Raw genomic sequence first — 21713 nt, forward strand, 5'->3', positions numbered from 1 at the left:
GTTTATACTAGACAGAGTCCAGCCAGAACCTTTACAGACATAGTCCACCTCTTCTTGACAGAGTTTCTGGATACCGTTTTTAACAGTTTGCTTCACATCGTTAGAACTGTAAATTACTGCAGCCGATGTCTTGAATGCACACTTCTTCACTTTGTCATCTAACGGATATGGCTTTCCATATATACAGTCCAACCACAAGTTATATTTCAAAGGTCCGTTTGTTGCTACATCATCAGTAAGCTGATTGATTATGTCCTCTCTGATATCATCAAGAAAATTACAAATGTCTTTCGACTCACCTAACGTATTTAAATAATAATAGTCCTTCAATGTTCCACGAAATGCAGACTGCGCCAAGTAGAAGCCATTATCGTTCACTTGTAATGCTCCGAACACAGTCTTAGGTTTATTTTCCTGTTCAGACGTCATACCAATCAGTTGCTGCACATCGGTTTTCTTGCTTGTACGCTCACGAGCCTTCAACCTAAACCGAGGAGTCGAAATTTCTGCAGGTAATTCAGCAGTAGACACACGGACTTCACCTTTACAGTTTTTCGCATGTCGTCGCAAATTATCAATTCGAGTAAACCATTCATGACACTCATCACATCGAAACTTCATGCGAGATGGATTCTTCGTGCATTTGCTCCGCTCATGTCTTCGTGCATCATGGGAAAATGCGAACGACGTATCACAGTAGCTGCAAGGATACCGTGGTGATGAAGACGATCCTTTCAGACCCGATCCAGATACAGGTGTTACAACAGTAGTACCATTTCCAGGCATTCTCTTATGCACATCGATGCATCGTTGTTGCGACGAAACCTTTACTTTCTGCCGAACAGCAGGGCCTTTGCATGCCTTCATGTGCGTTTTCATATTATCTTTTCTGGCAAACTGCTTATGACATTTCACACAAACAAACATTTTACGATATAGGTTCTTGACACATTCGCTCCTCTCGTGTCGCCGAGCATTGCTGCTGTTTGAGAAAATCTTGTCGCAATAACAGCACCGATGTTCGCTAGTTGTCAAATCAGCATCCATTGAAGTCTCCATCGAGGTCGTATCGTCGATCGTCGTGGTTTCCTGCACATCCAGCTCAGTAGTCATTAAGCTATCTTCTGCTGGTGGTATCACATCTGTTGAAATCTCCTCCAGTGTTGACATCGACGTTGTCAACGGAATCTGCTCCTTCTCCGTCGTAGCTGTCGTCAAGGTTCCCGTAGACGATGGTACAACCTCCATCGAGTTCGTCGTTAAAGTCGGTAAAGATGCCATCGAGTTCGCAAGAACAGGTAATTACATGATTAATGCACCAGAAGAAACAAACTAGGTGATCCTTACACCGACGACGTCAGTAACAAACTGAGCGTCCTGTTGTCTAGGACTCGCTTATATACATGCACCGTATGGAATAAAACGCTAGTCAAATCAAGAACCATTTACAATAATACTAGAGTCAAAACAACATTAAAATAGAAGGACCATCAACGAAAAGGCAGCACATTTGGAAGCACCGACAACGAAAAGACAGCACATTTGGAAGCACCGACAACGAAAAGGCAGCACATTTGGAAGCACCGAAAACGAAACGGCAGCACATTTGGAAGCACCGACAACGAAAAGGCAGCACATTCGGAAGCACCGACAACGAAAAGACAGCACATTTGGAAGCACCGACAACGAAAAGGCAGCACATTTGGAAGCACCGACAACGAAATGGCAGCACATTTGGAAGCACCGACAACGAAAAGGCAGCACATTTGGAAGCACCGACAACGAAACGGCAGCACATTTGGAAGCACCGACAACGAAAAGGCAGCACATTTGGAAGCACCGACAACGAAACGGCAGCAAGTAGTATATAATAGGGCATCCGGAAACTGGGTTCTGGGTGTGGTGCCGGTGCCGGTGTCCGCGATCTTGGATTGTGACGTCACAGCGGCCATCTTGGATGGTTGTGACCTTGACCTTTGACCTTGACCTTGAATTTGATCCTCAAAAATCGCCAAAATCCGCCAAAATTGGGCAAAATTTGTCCAAAATTCCTCAAAATTCGCCAAAATTTCCATTTCTGTGGAAAAAAGTTCCACCAAAAAATCTCAAAAAATTCCTCAATTCGAAAATCAGGATTTCGAAAATCCTCAAAAGTCGTTTTGCCCTAGAAAGAACCCTAATTCCTAAAACTGGCTTAAAACTCCTAAGAGATAGCCGCTTATAAGCCATTTCTAGGAATAAGGATACCATGACCACCATATTGGATTATGTCGTCACCGTTGCAATTTCCGTTACGGCCGCCATCTTTAACTTTTTTATTTATTATCCGAATTTAATGAAATTTTTTTTAAATTATAAAAAAATTCATTTAATAAAATTTTAATAAAAAATATTTAAAAATCATACAATAACGACACGGAGCTCGGAGTCCGCGGTTCGAACCCGACGAGTGCAAAAAAAAATTAAAAATGGCGACCGATCCTTCCCCCTAGGTGACTGCAGGCAGACTGACTCCCACCACTTATGTCAATGCACATATATCGTCACCTAGTATGACGTCATGTCCGCCATCTTGTCTTCGATGCTGGAGACCACCATCTTGTTTTCGGCCGCTAGAGTACGCTGACACCATGTTAGTTTAACTCTTACCCGCTAGAGTGCAGTAATCATTTATTATTGCTGTGACACCCGCCATCTTGTCATTTGGCCGCCATATTGAAAATCCGTGATTATTTAGCTAGAAATTCGGGAAAAGTTCCAAAATTCATTAAATAAATCACTCATTAATTTACATATTGATTCGATGGATTCCTGTCCTCGGTTCGATACCCGATCGATGCAATAATGTTTAATTTTATGAAAAAAAAAAACAATAACCTCAATAAACCATGTTCAACATTCGTAAAGAGACTCTAAATCCTCTACGACCACCATCCTATCAGACATCAAGACCACCATATTGGAAATGCGTAATTTTAATGCTAGAGATCCGGGAAAAAGTTCAGAAATCATTAAATAAATTTCCGATCAATAAACTGATTAATTAGATCGACTAAGGTCCTTGGTACGATCCCAGGCCGATACAAAACAACTTTAATATTTTAAAAAAGCACCACTAAAGTGTAAGGTTCGAGGAATTAAACACCTCAAGTTCTTTTACAAACATAATATTTATTACATAATTTCTATTCTACTACAGGATCACTTACGAAAGCCAGCAATCTTATAATCATTTAGTTCCGCAGCGGTGTGAAATGACTAATTCTTAGCTCCAATCGGTTTATACTAGATAGAGTCCAGCCAGAACCTTTACAGACATAGTCCACCTCTTCTTGACAGAGTTTCTGGATACCGTTTTTAACAGTTTGCTTCACATCGTTAGAACTGTAAATTACTGCAGCCGATGTCTTGAATGCACACTTCTTCACTTTGTCATCGAACGGATATGGCTTTCCATATATACAGTCCAACCACAAGTTATATTTCAAAGGTCCGTTTGTTGCTACATCATCAGTAAGCTGATTGATTATCTTCTGTCTGATATCGTCAAGAAAATTACAAATGTCCTTCGACTCACCGAACGTATTTAGATAATAGTAGTCTTTCAAAGTTCCACGAAATGCAGACTGCGCCAAGTAGAAGCCATTATCGTTCACTTGTAATGCTCCGAACACAGTCTTAGGTTTAGTTCCATGTTCAGACGTCATAACAATCGGTTGCTGGGCATCTGTTTTTTTGGTTGTACGCTTTCGTGTCTCCAATCTAAAGCGAGGAGCCGAAATGTCGGCAGGTAGTTCAGCAGTAGGAGCACAGACTCCACCTTTACATTTTTTCGCATGATGTCGCAAACTGTCAATTCGAGTAAACCATTTAAGGCACTCATCACATCGAAACTTCATGCGAGAAGGATTCTTCGTGCATTTGCTCCGCTCATGTCTTCGTGCATCATGGGAAAATGCGAACGACGTATCACAGTAGCTGCAAGGATACCGTGGTGATGAAGACGATCCTTTCAGACCCGATCCAGATACAGACATTGCAACAGTAGTACCATTTCCAGGCATTCTCTTATGCACATCGATGCATCGTTGTTGCACCGAAACCTTTACTTTCTGCCGCACAGCAGGACCTTTGCATGCCTTCATGTGCGTTTTCATATTATCTTTTCTGGCAAACTGCTTATGACATTTCTCACAAACAAACATTTTACGATATAGGTTCTTGGCACATTCGCTCCTCTCGTGTCGCCGGGCATTGCTGTTGTTTGAGAAAATCTTGTCGCAGTAACAGCACCGATGTTCGCTAGTTGTCAAATCAGCATCCATTGAAGTCTCCATCGAGGTCGTATCGTCGATCGTCGTGGTTTCCTGCACATCCAGCTCAGTAGTCATTAAGCTATCTTCTGCTGGTGGTATCACATCTGTTGAAATCTCCTCCAATGTCGACGTCGTCGTCGTTGCCAACGGGATCTGCTCCACCATTGTCGTCGCTGACGTCAAGGTTCCCGTAGACGATGGTACAACGTCCATCGAGTTCGGCGTTAAAGTCGGTAAAGATGCCATCGAGTTCTCAAGAACAGGTAATTACACGACTTATGCACCAGATGAAATAATCTAGGTGATCCTTACACCGTCGACAACAGTAACAAACTGAGCGACCTGCTGTCTAGGACTCGCTTATATACATGCACCGGATGGAATAATACGCAAGTCAAATCAAGAACCATTTAATAATAATAGAGTCAAAACAACATTAAAAATAGAAGGACCATCAACGAAAAGGCAGCACATTTGGAAGCACCGACAACGAAAAGGCAGCACATTTGGAAGCACCGACTACGAAAAGGCAGCACATTTGGAAGCACCGACTACGAAAAGGCAGCACATTTGGAAGCACCGACAACGAAAAGGCAGCACATTTGGAAGCACCGACAACGAAAAGGCAGCACATTTGGAAGCACCGACAACGAAAAGGCAGCACATTTGGAAGCACCGACAACGAAAAGGCAGCACATTTGGAAGCACCGACAACGAAAAGGCAGCACATTTGGAAGCTCCATCAACAAAAAAAAAGGCAAAAAAGAAGCACAAGTTACGAGATCTATGTCTTAGTTAGAAATCAGAATACAAGAAATAAAAACATTAAATTCTTATAATTTAAATTATTTATTTTATTGCTTTACACTATACAAATGCAAGTAAAACAAGCCATTATTGTATGTAGCCAGCATTCCTCAGTTCCTTGAGTATGAAGGATATTTCTTTGATGCACGAATAGTTTCCTGCACAAAGCGAACCATGTAGAAGTCTTAGCCGGTCAACCAATATGTTTGGATCTTTCCATGATGTGTAATCATTCTCTTCTACCACCATCTTCCTTGCACCTTTATAATTATTATGATCTCTGGTGTCTTCCGTTTTACCACCAACCGCAGGGTAACTTTCATGTTTGAGACGGTGATCATCACAAGCTTGATCAGATTTATTTAATATATCACGTCGTTTCCATCGTTTCGGTCTTAGGACACCGCCACATTCTTCAATCTTGGCAGCTTTAGGTGCTTCATCATAGTCTATGTCTTTGTAAACAGCCTCAGAGTCACTGTAACAATCACCGTAGAAGGAATCGTCTTCACCCAATTTACCGTAATAATTCGATGTTGATGATGTTGAAGTGTCTTCATCGTCTTCATGCTTCCTTTTTGCCTTTTTTTTTGTTGATGGAGCTTCCAAATGTGCTGCCTTTTCGTTGTCGGTGCTTCCAAATGTGCTGCCTTTTCGTTGTCGGTGCTTCCAAATGTGCTGCCTTTTCGTTGTCGGTGCTTCCAAATGTGCTGCCTTTTCGTTGTCGGTGCTTCCAAATGTGCTGCCTTTTCGTTGTCGGTGCTTCCAAATGTGCTGCCTTTTCGTAGTCGGTGCTTCCAAATGTGCTGCCTTTTCGTAGTCGGTGCTTCCAAATGTGCTGCCTTTTCGTTGTCGGTGCTTCCAAATGTGCTGCCTTTTCGTTGATAGTCCTTCTATTTTTAATGTTGTTTTGACTCTATTATTATTAAATGGTTCTTGATTTGACTTGCGTATTATTCCATCCGGTGCATGTATATAAGCGAGTCCTAGACAGCAGGTCGCTCAGTTTGTTACTGTTGTCGACGGTGTAAGGATCACCTAGATTATTTCATCTGTTGCATAAGTCGTGTAATTACCTGTTCTTGAGAACTCGATGGCATCTTTACCGACTTTAACGCCGAACTCGATGGACGTTGTACCATCGTCTACGGGAACCTTGACGTCAGCGACGACAATGGTGGAGCAGATCCCGTTGGCAACGACGACGACGTCGACATTGGAGGAGATTTCAACAGATGTGATACCACCAGCAGAAGATAGCTTAATGACTACTGAGCTGGATGTGCAGGAAACCACGACGATCGACGATACGACCTCGATGGAGACTTCAATGGATGCTGATTTGACAACTAGCGAACATCGGTGCTGTTACTGCGACAAGATTTTCTCAAACAACAGCAATGCCCGGCGACACGAGAGGAGCGAATGTGCCAAGAACCTATATCGTAAAATGTTTGTTTGTGAGAAATGTCATAAGCAGTTTGCCAGAAAAGATAATATGAAAACGCACATGAAGGCATGCAAAGGTCCTGCTGTGCGGCAGAAAGTAAAGGTTTCGGCGCAACAACGATGCATCGATGTGCATAAGAGAATGCCTGGAAATGGTACTACTGTTGCAATGTCTGTATCTGGATCGGGTCTGAAAGGATCGTCTTCATCACCACGGTATCCTTGCAGCTACTGTGATACGTCGTTCGCATTTTCCCATGATGCACGAAGACATGAGCGGAGCAAATGCACGAAGAATCCTTCTCGCATGAAGTTTCGATGTGATGAGTGCCTTAAATGGTTTACTCGAATTGACAGATTGCGACATCATGCGAAAAAATGTAAAGGTGGAGTCTGTGCTCCTACTGCTGAACTACCTGCCGACATTTCGGCTCCTCGCGTTAGATTGGAGACACGAAAGCGTACAACCAAAAAAACAGATGCCCAGCAACCGATTGTTATGACGTCTGAACATGGAACTAAACCTAAGACTGTGTTCGGAGCATTACAAGTGAACGATAATGGCTTCTTCTTGGCGCAGTCTGCATTTCGTGGAACTTTGAAAGACTACTATTATCTAAATACGTTCGGTGAGTCGAAGGACATTTGTAATTTTCTTGACGATATCAGACAGAAGATAATCAATCAGCTTACTGATGATGTAGCAACAAACGGACCTTTGAAATATAACTTGTGGTTGGACTGTATATATGGAAAGCCATATCCGTTCGATGACAAAGTGAAGAAGTGTGCATTCAAGACATCGGCTGCAGTAATTTACAGTTCTAACGATGTGAAGCAAACTGTTAAAAACGGTATCCAGAAACTCTGTCAAGAAGAGGTGGACTATGTCTGTAAAGGTTCTGGCTGGACTCTGTCTAGTATAAACCGATTGGAGCTAAGAATTAGTCATTTCACACCGCTGCGGAACTAAATGATTATAAGATTGCTGGCTTTCGTAAGTGATCCTGTAGTAGAATAGAAATTATGTAATAAATATTATGTTTGTAAAAGAACTTGCGGTGTTTAATTCCTCGAACCTTACACTTTAGTGGTGCTTTTTTAAAATATTAAAGTTGTTTTGTATCGGCCTGGGATCGTACCAAGGACCTTAGTCGATCTAATTAATCAGTTTATTGATCGGAAATTTATTTAATGATTTCTGAACTTTTTCCCGGATCTCTAGCATTAAAATTACGCATTTCCAATATGGTGGTCTTGATGTCTGATAGGATGGTGGTCGTAGAGGATTTAGAGTCTCTTTACGAATGTTGAACATGGTTTATTGAGGTTATTGTTTTTTTTTCATAAAATTAAACATTATTGCATCGATCGGGTATCGAACCGAGGACAGGAATCCATCGAATCAATGTGTAAATTAATGAGTGATTTATTTAATGAATTTTGGAACTTTTCCGAAATTTCTAGCTAAATAATTACGGATTTTCAATATGGCGGCCAAATGACAAGATGGCGGGTGTCACAGCAATAATAAATGATTACTGCACTCTAGCGGGTAAGAGTTAAACTAACATGGCGTCAGCGTACTCTAGCGGCCGAAAACAAGATGGTGGTCTCCAGCATCGAAGACAAGATGGCGGACATGACGTCATACTAGGTGACGATATATGTGCATTGACATAAGTGGTGGGAGTCAGTCTGCCTGCAGTCACCTAGGGGGAAGGATCGGTCGCCATTTATAATTTTTTTTTGCACTCGTCGGGTTCGAACCGCGGACTCCGAGCTCCGTGTCGTTATTGTATGATTTTTAAATATTTTTTATTAAAATTTTATTAAATGAATTTTTTTATAATTTAAAAAAAAAAATTTCATTAAATTCGGATAATAAATAAAAAAGTTAAAGATGGCGGCCGTAACGGAAATTGCAACGGTGACGACATAATCCAATATGGTGGTCATGGAATCCTTATTCCTAGAAATGGCTTATAAGCGGCTATCTCTTAGGAGTTTTAAGCCAGTTTTAGGAATTAGGGTTCTTTCTAGGGCAAAACGACTTTTGAGGATTTTCGAAATCCTGATTTTCGAATTGAGGAATTTTTTGAGATTTTTTGGTGGAACTTTTTTCCACAGAAATGGAAATTTTGGCGAATTTTGAGGAATTTTGGACAAATTTTGCCCAATTTGGCGGATTTTGGCGATTTTTGAGGATCAAATTCCAGGTCAAGGTCAAAGGTCAAGGTCACAACCATCCAAGATGGCCGCTGTGACGTCACAATCCAAGATGGCGGACACCGGCACCGGCACCACACCCAGAACCCAGTTTCCGGATGCCCTATTATATACTACTGCAGCACATTTGGAAGCACCGACAACGAAACGGCAGCACATTTGGAAGCACCGACAACGAAACGGCAGCACATTTGGAAGCACCGACAACGAAACGGCAGCACATTTGGAAGCACCGACAACGAAACGGCAGCACATTTGGAAGCACCGACAACGAAACGGCAGCACATTTGGAAGCACCGACAACGAAAAGGCAGCACATTTGGAAGCACCGACAACGAAAAGGCAGCACATTTGGAAGCACCGACAACGAAAAGGCAGCACATTTGGAAGCACCGACAACGAAAAGGCAGCACATTTGGAAGCACCGACAATGAAACGGCAGCACATTTGGAAGCACCGGCAACGAAAAGGCAGTACATTTGGAAGCACCGACAACGAAAAGGCAGCGCATTTGGAAGCACCGACAACGAAAAGGCAGCACCATCATCAAAAAGGCTGCACATTTGTCATTGGCTCCAATATTCATTGGCTCCAATATTCATTGGCTCCATTATTCATTGATTACATCAGTCTATTGATTCCATCAGTCTAGTGACTCCATCTGTCATTGGCTCCTACAGTCATTGGCTCCTACAGTCATTGGCTCCAACAACTGTCTTTTGTCTCACCAACTCCAAATATATATATTTGGCTAGAATTCTACGAGTCTAAGAGACTATGAGACCACATGGCTACGAGTCTAAAATGATCTAGCTGGTTACGAGTTATACATGGCTTGCGAGGCTACAGAGCTACGAAGTTTCTAGTACACAGGTTTACATGACTGCGAGGATACAGGACTACAAGTCTGCAAGAGTACTTGACTACGAAGGTACTCGTCTACATGACTCCAGTTACCGCATCTGTCTTCGTCGGAATTTTCTCTTTTGCTCCAACTGCTCCATCAGCATTATGTTATAAGATTACAAGGCCTCTTGCTTACGTAGCTTCAAGTCTACAAGCCTCCAATGCATCATGACTGCGAGACTACGATCAATGAGGTTACGAGTCTACGCGATTGCGAGTCTTCTAGGTTACATGATCGCGAGGCTATAGGACTACGAAGCTTCTAGAACGCATGGTTACGAGACTGCGAGGCTACAATTCTACGAGGTCCCAAGACATCCAGGCGACGCGACTACGAGCCATGAGGTTACGAGACTACGTGACTACGAATCTTCAAGTTTACGAGACTGCGAGGCTACAGAGCTACGAAGCCTCTAGTACACAGGTTTACGTGACTGCGAGGATACAGGACTACGCGACTTCGAGCCATAAGGTTACGAGATTACGTGACTACGAATCTTCATGTTTACGAGACTGCGAGGCTACAGAGCTACGAAGCCTCTAGAAAACGAGTTTACGTGACTGCGTGGATACAGGAATACAAGTCTGCATGAGTTCTTGACTACGAAGCTACTCGTCTACAAGGCTCCAATTGACACATCTGTCTTCGATGGAATTTTCTCTTTTGCTACATCTACACCATCAGCATTATGTTATAAGATTACAAAGCTACTTGCTTACGTAGCTTCAAGTCTACGAGGCTCCAATACATCATGACTACGAGACTACGAGCCATGAGGTTACGAGACTATGCGATTGCAAGTCTTCAAGGTTACGTCATCGCGAGGCTATAGGACTACGAAGCTTCCAGAACGCATGGTTACGAGAATGCATGACTAATTGGCCGCATGGCTACGAAACTTTATGTCTCTAACTGACTACAATAGCACTATTCAGTGGTGAGAGTTAATTTATTTCATGCAAAGGTACTTGCTGCAAGCAGTTCCACTTTTCAACATCAGATGACGTCACGTTTTGCTTGCAGGTAAAATAATATTTATTTATTTTATGCGGGATGCGGGTTGTTCACTATCGATCGCATAAGAAGAATGGCATCGATAGTCTTCAAGGAGAAGGAAGTTCGTCCTTCCTGCTAGTGCTTCTCAGATTTCTCACGGTCCGCCATCTTGGATTGTGACGTCACGGCTGCCATCTTAGATGGGTGTGACTTTGACCTTTGACCGAAACCGCAGGAATGATCGCAAGCACACGGATTAACCATCAAAATATATATAAGAATTATCAGGAGCACACGGAGAAAACCATCATAATATTGGCAAGAATAATCAGGAGCACACGGAGAAAAACGACACATGTTTTCTTTGATATCATAAAATTACAGAAAAAAAATATTTGGAAATAAAAAAAAATTAATAAAAAAATTTAAAATAAAAACAAAAAATACATAAAATTCTGGCTTGTACTAGAACTCTATCTTTGCTCAGCAATGATAAGTTTACAAGCTAGAAGAATCTATTTATGTATTTTTTGTTTTTATTTTAAATTTTTTTATTAATTTTTTTTATTTCTAAATATTTTTTTTCTGTAATTTTATGATATCAAAGAAAACATGTGTCGTTTTTCTCCGTGTGCTCCTGATTATTCTTGCCAATATTATGATGGTTTTCTCCGTGTGCTCCTGATAATTCTTATATATATTTTGATGGTTAATCCGTGTGCTTGCGATCATTCCTGCGGTTTCGGTCAAAGGTCAAAGTCACACCCATCTAAGATGGCAGCCGTGACGTCACAATCCAAGATGGCGGACCGTGAGAAATCTGAGAAGCACTAGCAGGAAGGACGAACTTCCTTCTCCTTGAAGACTATCGATGCCATTCTTCTTATGCGATCGATAGTGAACAACCCGCATCCCGCATAAAATAAATAAATATTATTTTACCTGCAAGCAAAACGTGACGTCATCTGATGTTGAAAAGTGGAACTGCTTGCAGCAAGTACCTTTGCATGAAATAAATTAACTCTCACCACTGAATAGTGCTATTGTAGTCAGTTAGAGACATAAAGTTTCGTAGCCATGCGGCCAATTAGTCATGCATTCTCGTAACCATGCGTTCTGGAAGCTTCGTAGTCCTATAGCCTCGCGATGACGTAACCTTGAAGACTTGCAATCGCATAGTCTCGTAACCTCATGGCTCGTAGTCTCGTAGTCATGATGTATTGGAGCCTCGTAGACTTGAAGCTACGTAAGCAAGTAGCTTTGTAATCTTATAACATAATGCTGATGGTGTAGATGTAGCAAAAGAGAAAATTCCATCGAAGACAGATGTGTCAATTGGAGCCTTGTAGACGAGTAGCTTCGTAGTCAAGAACTCATGCAGACTTGTATTCCTGTATCCACGCAGTCACGTAAACTCGTTTTCTAGAGGCTTCGTAGCTCTGTAGCCTCGCAGTCTCGTAAACATGAAGATTCGTAGTCACGTAATCTCGTAACCTTATGGCTCGAAGTCGCGTAGTCCTGTATCCTCGCAGTCACGTAAACCTGTGTACTAGAGGCTTCGTAGCTCTGTAGCCTCGCAGTCTCGTAAACTTGAAGATTCGTAGTCACGTAGTCTCGTAACCTCATGGCTCGTAGTCGCGTAGCCTGGATGTCTTGGGACCTCGTAGAATTGTAGCCTCGCAGTCTCGTAACCATGCGTTCTAGAAGCTTCGTAGTCCTATAGCCTCGCGATCATGTAACCTAGAAGACTCGCAATCGCGTAGACTCGTAACCTCATTGATCGTAGTCTCGCAGTCATGATGCATTGGAGGCTTGTAGACTTGAAGCTACGTAAGCAAGAGGCCTTGTAATCTTATAACATAATGCTGATGGAGCAGTTGGAGCAAAAGAGAAAATTCCGTCGAAGACAGATGCGGTAACTGGAGTCATGTAGACGAGTACCTTCGTAGTCAAGTACTCTTGCAGACTTGTAGTCCTGTATCCTCGCAGTCATGTAAACCTGTGTACTAGAAACTTCGTAGCTCTGTAGCCTCGCAAGCCATGTATAACTCGTAACCAGCTAGATCATTTTAGACTCGTAGCCATGTGGTCTCATAGTCTCTTAGACTCGTAGAATTCTAGCCAAATATATATATTTGGAGTTGGTGAGACAAAAGACAGTTGTTGGAGCCAATGACTGTAGGAGCCAATGACTGTAGGAGCCAATGACAGATGGAGTCACTAGACTGATGGAATCAATAGACTGATGGAATCAATGAATAATGGAGCCAATGAATATTGGAGCCAATGAATATTGGAGCCAATGACAAATGTGCAGCCTTTTTGATGATGGTGCTGCCTTTTCGTTGTCGGTGCTTCCAAATGCGCTGCCTTTTCGTTGTCGGTGCTTCCAAATGTGCTGATTTTCGTTGCCGGTGCTTCCAAATGTGCTGCCGTTTCGTTGTCGGTGCTTCCAAATGTGCTGCCTTTTCGTTGTCGGTGCTTCCAAATGTGCTGCCTTTTCGTTGTCGGTGCTTCCAAATGTGCTGCCTTTTCGTTGTCGGTGCTTCCAAATGTGCTGCCTTTTCGTTGTCGGTGCTTCCAAATGTGCTGCCGTTTCGTTGTCGGTGCTTCCAAATGTGCTGCCGTTTCGTTGTCGGTGCTTCCAAATGTGCTGCCTTTTCGTTGTCGGTGCTTCCAAATGTGCTGCCATTTCGTTGTCGGTGCTTCCAAATGTGCTGCCTTTTCGTTGACGGTGCTTCCAAATGTGCTGTCTTTTCGTTGTCGGTGCTTCCGAATGTGCTGCCTTTTCGTTGTCGGTGCTTCCAAATGTGCTGCCGTTTCGTTTTCGGTGCTTCCAAATGTGCTGCCTTTTCGTTGTCGGTGCTTCCAAATGTGCTGTCTTTTCGTTGTCGGTGCTTCCAAATGTGCTGCCGTTTCGTTGTCGGTGCTTCCAAATGTGCTGCCTTTTCGTTGATGGTCCTTCTATTTTAATGTTGTTTTGACTCTAGTATTATTGTAAATGGTTCTTGATTTGACTAGCGTTTTATTCCATACGGTGCATGTATATAAGCGAGTCCAAGACAACAGGACGCTCAGTTTGTTACTGACGTCGTCGGTGTAAGGATCACCTAGTTTGTTTCTTCTGGTGCATTAATCATGTAATTACCTGTTCTTGCGAACTCGATGGCATCTTTACCGACTTTAACGACGAACTCGATGGAGGTTGTACCATCGTCTACGGGAACCTTGACGACAGCTACGACGGAGAAGGAGCAGATTCCGTTGACAACGTCGATGTCAACACTGGAGGAGATTTCAACAGATGTGATACCACCTGCAGAAGATAGCTTAATGACTACTGAGCTGGATGTGCAGGAAACCACGACGATCGACGATACGACCTCGATGGAGACTTCAATGGATGCTGATTTGACAACTAGCGAACATCGGTGCTGTTATTGCGACAAGATTTTCTCAAACAGCAGCAATGCTCGGCGACACGAGAGGAGCGAATGTGTCAAGAACCGATATCGTAAAATGTTTGTTTGTGAGAAATGTCATAAGCAGTTTGCCAGAAAAGATAATATGAAAACGCACATGAAGGCATGCAAAGGCCCTGCTGTTCGGCAGAAAGTAAAGGTTTCGTCGCAACAACGATGCATCGATGTGCATAAGAGAATGCCTGGAAATGGTACTACTGTTGTAACGCCTGTATCTGGATCGGGTCTGAAAGGATCGTCTTCATCACCACGGTATCCTTGCAGCTACTGTGATACGTCGTTCGCATTTTCCCATGATGCACGAAGACATGAGCGGAGCAAATGCACGAAGAATCCATCTCGCATGAAGTTTCGATGTGATGAGTGTCATGAATGGTTTACTCGAATTGATAATTTGCGACGACATGCGAAAAACTGTAAAGGTGAAGTCCGTGTGCCTACTGCTGAACTACCTGCAGAAATTTCGACTCCTCGGTTTAGGTTGAAGGCTCGTGAGCGTACAAGCAAGAAAACCGATGTGCAGCAACCGATTGGTATGACGTCTGAACAGGAAAATAAACCTAAGACTGTGTTCGGAGCATTACAAGTGAACGATAATGGCTTCTACTTGGCGCAGTCTGCATTTCGTGGAACATTGAAGGACTATTATTATTTAAATACGTTAGGTGAGTCGAAAGACATTTGTAATTTTCTTGATGATATCAGAGAGGACATAATCAATCAGCTTACTGATGATGTAGCAACAAACGGACCTTTGAAATATAACTTGTGGTTGGACTGTATATATGGAAAGCCATATCCGTTAGATGACAAAGTGAAGAAGTGTGCATTCAAGACATCGGCTGCAGTAATTTACAGTTCTAACGATGTGAAGCAAACTGTTAAAAACGGTATCCAGAAACTCTGTCAAGAAGAGGTGGACTATGTCTGTAAAGGTTCTGGCTGGACTCTGTCTAGTACAAACCGATTGGAGCTAAGAATTAGTCATTTCACACCGCTGCGGAACTAAATGATTATAAGATTGCTGGCTTTCTCAAATGATCCTGTAGTAGAATAGAAATTATGTAATAAATATTATGTTTGTAAAAGAACTTGCAGTGTTTAATTCCTCGAACCTGTTACTATTATGTTAAATTGATGTTATATTTAATTTTTTTTGCATCATCCAAGATCGAACCGAGGACGGGAATCGATCGAATCAATATGTAAATTAATGAGTGATTTATTTAATGAATTTTGAAAGTTTTCCCGAATTTCTAGCTAAATAATTACGGATTTTCAAGATGGCGGCCAAATGACAAGATGGCGGGTGTCACAGTAATAAATTATAACTGCACTCTAGCGGATACGAATTAAACTAACATGTCATCGGCGCACTCTAGCCGACGATACAATGATGATGGCTTCCAGCAGACGAGGACAAGATGGCGGACATGACGTCATACTAGATGATGGTAAAAAGTGGTGGGAGTCAGTCTGCCAGCACCCACCACGAGGGAAGGATCGGTCGTCATTTTTAATTTTTTTGCACTCGTCGGGTTCGAACCGAGGACTCCGAGCTCCGTGTCGAAAAAGTATGCTTTTTAAATATTTTTATTAAATTTTTATTATTTGAATTTTTTTAATAAATTTTAATTTTTTTTTATTAAAATCGGATAATAAAAAAGTTAAAGATGGCGGCCGTAACGGAAATTGCAACAGTGACGTCATAATTCAAAATGGCGGATAACACAATGCCGGAATGTTCGAGAAAACGAAATGACGTCATCCAAGATGGTGGATCCAAGATGGCTTTCGGGGTCAAGGTCAAAGGTCAAGGTCACATCCTGATAGAGGCTTAACTGAGGCTTGAGTTAAGGATGCTTAAGCCTCTATCAGGACATTTCTAGCCGTTGGGATTTTTAAGGAATAAAACGGGAAATTTTCCCTCGAAACGGGAATTTTTCCCTCGAAAACGGGAAATTTTTTCTTAAAACGGGAAATTTTGAGTCATTTTGAGTCAATTTTGAGGAATTTTGAGGAATTTTTGCCGCCGTGACGTCACAAATCCAAGATGGCGGACACCGGCACCGGCACCACAGCCTGAAGCCTGATCTCGGACCGTCATTTACATACTACTTGCTTATGTTTTTGCACAGAAACGATACACGTCGGGTAGACCCGGACACATCATTTCTTCATTAAGCACAAATCACAGTAAAAGGATACATCATTTGGATGAACTCCAGCACATTCCTCATGTGCCCATCCCTTACATGTACAACATTGAAACCAGTTTTCTTCAAAAATGTCACAGTAGATTATGCACATTGTCTTCGTTACTGGTAAAGATGTTTTCCTTGACAATTTCTTCCGACACTGTTTCGACTTGGACGGTTCCACAGTAAGTGACAGTTTGCTAGGTTTTCTTCGTAGAATATTTTTGGTTTTTGGTCGTGTCTTAAGCTCCACAGCTTCTTTGTAAGGGCTTGCAGTTAGAATTTCACTTCGCTGAGCTTTTCGTTTCCTATATGAACTTCTTCTTTTGCTGGCGTCTGGAAGAGGTGACAAGGTTTTCAAAACATTTGTAACATTCGTTGATGTTGAGGGATGGTTGTTGTCTTCAACATTCGGCCTAGAAGTGATTGATCTGGGCGATTTCACAGGATCATCAGAGTTTTCTGTCATTGGAATAGGCCTATGTGTTTCTGTTGCCTGATTAGAGATTGAACTGGAAGATGGTTGTGTAGCAGTAACGGGATCATTGCTAGGAGCTCTTGTATTTTCGACTTCAGGTGCTTCAGGAATTTCTGTCAGAAGTGATGGAATAAAATTTAGGTCAGAGAAAACTCCAGGGTTCAAAGGATAGATGCCTGTGCAAGAAAACCCATTGCTTGCAATATCAAGACGACAAGACTTCCTATATACACTTGAAACCAGTCCTGCTATTTCATTTTCTTTTATTCTTAGACCAGCATTTTGTCGCATCCACAGAGCACAACTTTCAGCATAAGCATTCTTAAATGGCTTCATGAAAGTTCTGTCCAATGGTTGGAGTTTGTGAGTAGTGTGAGAAGGAGTGCTTATCATGTGGACATTATGTTCCCTAGCATAGCATAGCACAGCAAGGTTCTTGTGGCTAGAATGTCCATCTAACAGCAACAAAACAGGGTTCTGTTGTGTAGGCTGAGTGTATCGAACAGAACTTTTTGGAACATTAAAATGTGTTGCTGCATCTCGTACACTCATTTTACCACTCAACACATGTTCTACAGCAATTTTCATTGTAACTTCACTCCACGATCCCCTATTGGTAGTTCTTCCTTTGAATTTCGGCATGATTGTTGCGTCTAACAACTGTAACATACGACCCCAATATATTAATAAAAATAATTAACCTGCTAAACAAAGAATATTATGTTTTACATATCAAATGATGTGTCCGCAGCTACCCTCTTTTGGAGTGTCCGTGGCTACCCGCAACGCAATAGCTCGAACTAATAAACATAACATAAAAACTGTTGCCAATACGAGCATCCCTAAACGGTATGTTCAAAAACGCCCTATAAATATGACATTGTGTACATATAATTCAGTTTCGCTTACCAACAGTGTCGTGAGACGCTTCCAGATATTAACTGCGTCGCAAAAATCTTTACCACAAAACACAAACATACGCACTACATCCACGCGCATAAACGAATAAATCTCAACTGTGTGCGGACAGCACTGTATACGGAGGGAGTTCTGGACAAAACTTGACAGTACTGCCACCTAGCGAGAAGTAGGTAAACTACGACGTGTCCATTGTTTAGCTGATTCAATAATTATTTTTTTAACTTACGTTTGTACACATTTTAAAGAATTTTTTATGAAACGAAAATCTTGCTGGCCACAAAAGTATAATTAATAACGCATGGTAACTTTGGAAACGTGAAAACAAAATTGAGTTTAAAGAATTATAAATGCTCAGCTAACCAGATTTTTTTAACTCATCTAATTACATAAGAGAAATTTTCTCCAAAATGTAGGTTTTGTCAACAGTTGGCAGCGTTGAAATGGGAAAGTACCAAGACAGACGAGTAGTGGCTGACGAAGGACGCGACGGGCTATTGCAATGCCGGCTTCATACTTTTGACGGATTGGACGGATGGATTATACCTGCGGCATGGTTGCGCAGTCATTTGTCGTCACAACACAGGCCTGTGAATTTTCTATTTGTTCGTGCAGATGTTTTGAACGATAACAAAGCGGTTTGTTTAAAACTCGTGGCCAACCAATTCAATCACGACTCTGAATTTTTTCCGAGGATGTGCCAATACAACGCGTACAAGAACACGTCATAAATAGCAAGCAATATCGATGTAAATATCTGATATAAAAACATGGACTGTCGGCAGCACTTATTTGGGAAAATACAGTATGTCCATAAAATAAACTCCCAGATATAATAAAATTAAATAGTATCAACTGTAAGCGTTGTAGTGAGTTGGTTCAAGGTCACAATTAAAGACCTTTTTACACCTGTAAACTTTATTTGGCAACAGGATGGAGTTCTTCCCATATCCCCCATTCCCACAAAGTTATGGAAAAAATTTGTGGTATTCCGGTAAAGGCGGTATGTTATATATGGTGATGAATAGTTAGCTGACATAACGCCTGGAACAGGCTACACAAGAAGTGACTCGTGTTGAGATTGATAATATAACGGTCCAAACCCCTTGCTATTTCCGTAGTTTTTTTACACACATATCTTAATTTTATTTTTTTTTATTTTTGTATTCAAACCCCCTTGAATAAAAAAAGTTTGCATGCGCCCCTGAATGACTTCGGTTCATTGGTTTTCAAATATAAGAAATCTCCAAAACAGAAAAAAATATATATAAAAAAAACATTCTGCAAACCAGTGTACTCTACACGGAATTTTTGTTTCACGTATTAATTTCTCGTAACCAATTTTTATAATGAAAATAATAATTGATTATACACCAGATCAAGCCACTTAAGTGTGCAGATAAAATCGGAATAACTAGTAGTTAACGACTTTCAGTTTGTCAGGTTACCTCTAAATCCCGGACAGCTCTCGGATTCCCAAAGAAAAAGAGAGCGATAGTTATAGCATCTTCCTTGCCTCGTGCGCGCTCCCTGAATCGTAAACCAGACACACGCGTCGGGCGGAAACTTCACGTTCCTCAACACATGAACTGTCGGTTACACTGGTTTCTTTGGGCATGTGTCGTTTTGCCTAAAGGCGTTTTGCCTAATTTTAGGCAAAACGCCGTTTAGGCAAAACGCCGTTAGGCAAAACGCCGTTGACCAAATAGGAGTTAGGGAAAACGCCGTTAGGCAAAACGCCGTTAGGCAAAACGCCGTTAGGCAAAACGCCGTTAGGTATATCGCGGTTAGGCAAATCGCCGTTAGGCAAATCGCGTTAGGAAAATCGCCGTTGGCCAAATAGGAGTTAGGCAAAACGCCGTTAGGCAAATCGCCATTAGGCAAAACGCCGTTAGGCAATTCGCCATTAGGCAATTCACCGTTAGGCAAAACGAGGTTTTGTCATCATAGTAACATTTTAGGTAAAACGCCGTTAGGCAAATCGCCTTTAGGCAAATCGCCTTTAGGCAAATAGCCGTTAGGCAATTCGACGTTAGGCAAAACGCCTTTAGGCGAAATGACTTTAGGCAAATCGCCGTAACGAATTCATGTTTAGGCAAACCACCTTTAGGCAAATCGCCTGTTACTCGTTTCTTTTCCTGATACAAGGATGCACACGGGGCGGGGCGTCAATTTAAGTGTAGTCAAGTCAATCAATCCAGCAAATACACATCGTTGAAGTTAAGTCTGCCACCGAAGGTTTTCGCAAAGGTATTTGAAGTTGTACTTCTTTAGGCGCGTTATTAAAAAAAAATTATGAGACTGAATTTTTAAGATGCACGCGCACCATGCAACAAACATTTACAGGATTAAAAAAAGGCTACATACAAATGAAAAGTATATATATGCTTACAAATAATATACTTTAGCGATTTGTGTTGAATACTGGTCTATATAATTAAAAACATTGTGCATATAAGTGATAGAAACTGTGATAATAAATTGTTTTAAGTTTATTTATGTAAGGGAAGTTATGTTTTCGTAAGTATAACGATGTCAGATTGCTTGTAAACTTCCATTGTCACTGGTAGGGAGTGTCTGTGGAAGGTTTAATAGTCTCCTGGCCATTTTCGTGGGACTGTTTGTGAGGTTATGTTCCCGTATGTATAATATATTTGCATTATAGGTAAATTATAAATTATTACATTATTATTTTATGAGTAATTTAAATTAATTAATTAGAATAAAAATTGAGAATATTTAATTGTTTTCATTATTAATTAAAATTTATATAGATTATTTTACTTAATTAAAAAACTAATTTTATACAAATTTTTATGTTAATATTGAATACTGAGAATTTATTTGATTTTTGTTTTTAATTTGAATTATACTTTACCAATAGTATTAATAATATCACTGTAGTCATTTTATTATTTTATAAATTATTTGCATGCGAAGTGAATGTTAGTTTTTATTACGCCAAGTAAGTATAAAATCTAACGCACCCTTTTTTTTTTTTTTTTTGCTTCGTGTTCATACTGTAGTTTCGGCTTTATACCTATAGCAGTCACTAATAAAGTGTACTTATTGTAACAAATTTAATGTAATTATCATGTTCGTGTAGCAATTGACACTTCCTGCAAGACTATGAGATTTAAGAAACATTTTGTAAACATAACAAAATTATTCGTTTAAAATAATTATCTATTTTCTCACTAGCTTCGCATGTCCAAATAGGTGACAAGAGTTTAATTTGGCGTAGGCCTTAGAGCTCTCCCAAGTAGAAGCGAATGTCTGAATCTACTCACATACATGTGTTAAAGTAACGAGAGTGTCGTATGTTAGGTTAATGTAGAAAGTAAGATAAGATGATGGATCAGTAAAGACCCGGAAATATTACAATTTAAGTGACTTGTATCTCAGATTTCTAAAAAAAAAATTTGCTGGAGCCATTCTTTTAGTCGTCCTATGGTCGCTGGCTCAAAGAAAATAATCGTTTTATTTACACTCGACCGGGCTTGAGTGACTTCGTGGCCTTCCGCCATTTTAAAAATTGCCCAGAAACCTCCAACGATTGCAAAATGAATCGTGGTCCGTTTATGAGACAAAGATTAATGCAATCAATACAAATTTTCTATATTTCCGGATCTCTACGAATCAATTGACTTGTTGCTGTAATGAACTTATGCTGCATTTCTAATGATAGTATTTTCATTGATCTTTCTTTCTTGGATGAAAAAATACGAATCAAACAACAACAACAACAACAACAACAATCAACGGGCCCGACATCAACTGGACTTCAATCCTGGCGAAAATAATTCCCCAAAACTGCTGCCAAAATGTGAGATTGTGGATGCTAATTCGAATGCAATTAATGACTTCTTTGAAACAAATACGTTTTATGAGTGAGAATCAATCTCTTTTCATTAATATATTTATGTCTGTTAA

General features: G+C 41.0%; 1 protein-coding gene across 1 annotated transcript in view; it reads left to right on the plus strand.

The window, feature by feature from the left end:
* The window catches only part of LOC134529039 (PDZ and LIM domain protein 3), a 155912-nt gene that overhangs the window by 127250 nt on the left and 6949 nt on the right, over window positions 1-21713 (plus strand). The window lies entirely within an intron of this gene.

The sequence above is a fragment of the Bacillus rossius genome, chromosome 2, assembly GCF_032445375.1.
Source record: "Bacillus rossius redtenbacheri isolate Brsri chromosome 2, Brsri_v3, whole genome shotgun sequence".
Taxonomy (NCBI): domain Eukaryota; kingdom Metazoa; phylum Arthropoda; class Insecta; order Phasmatodea; family Bacillidae; genus Bacillus; species Bacillus rossius.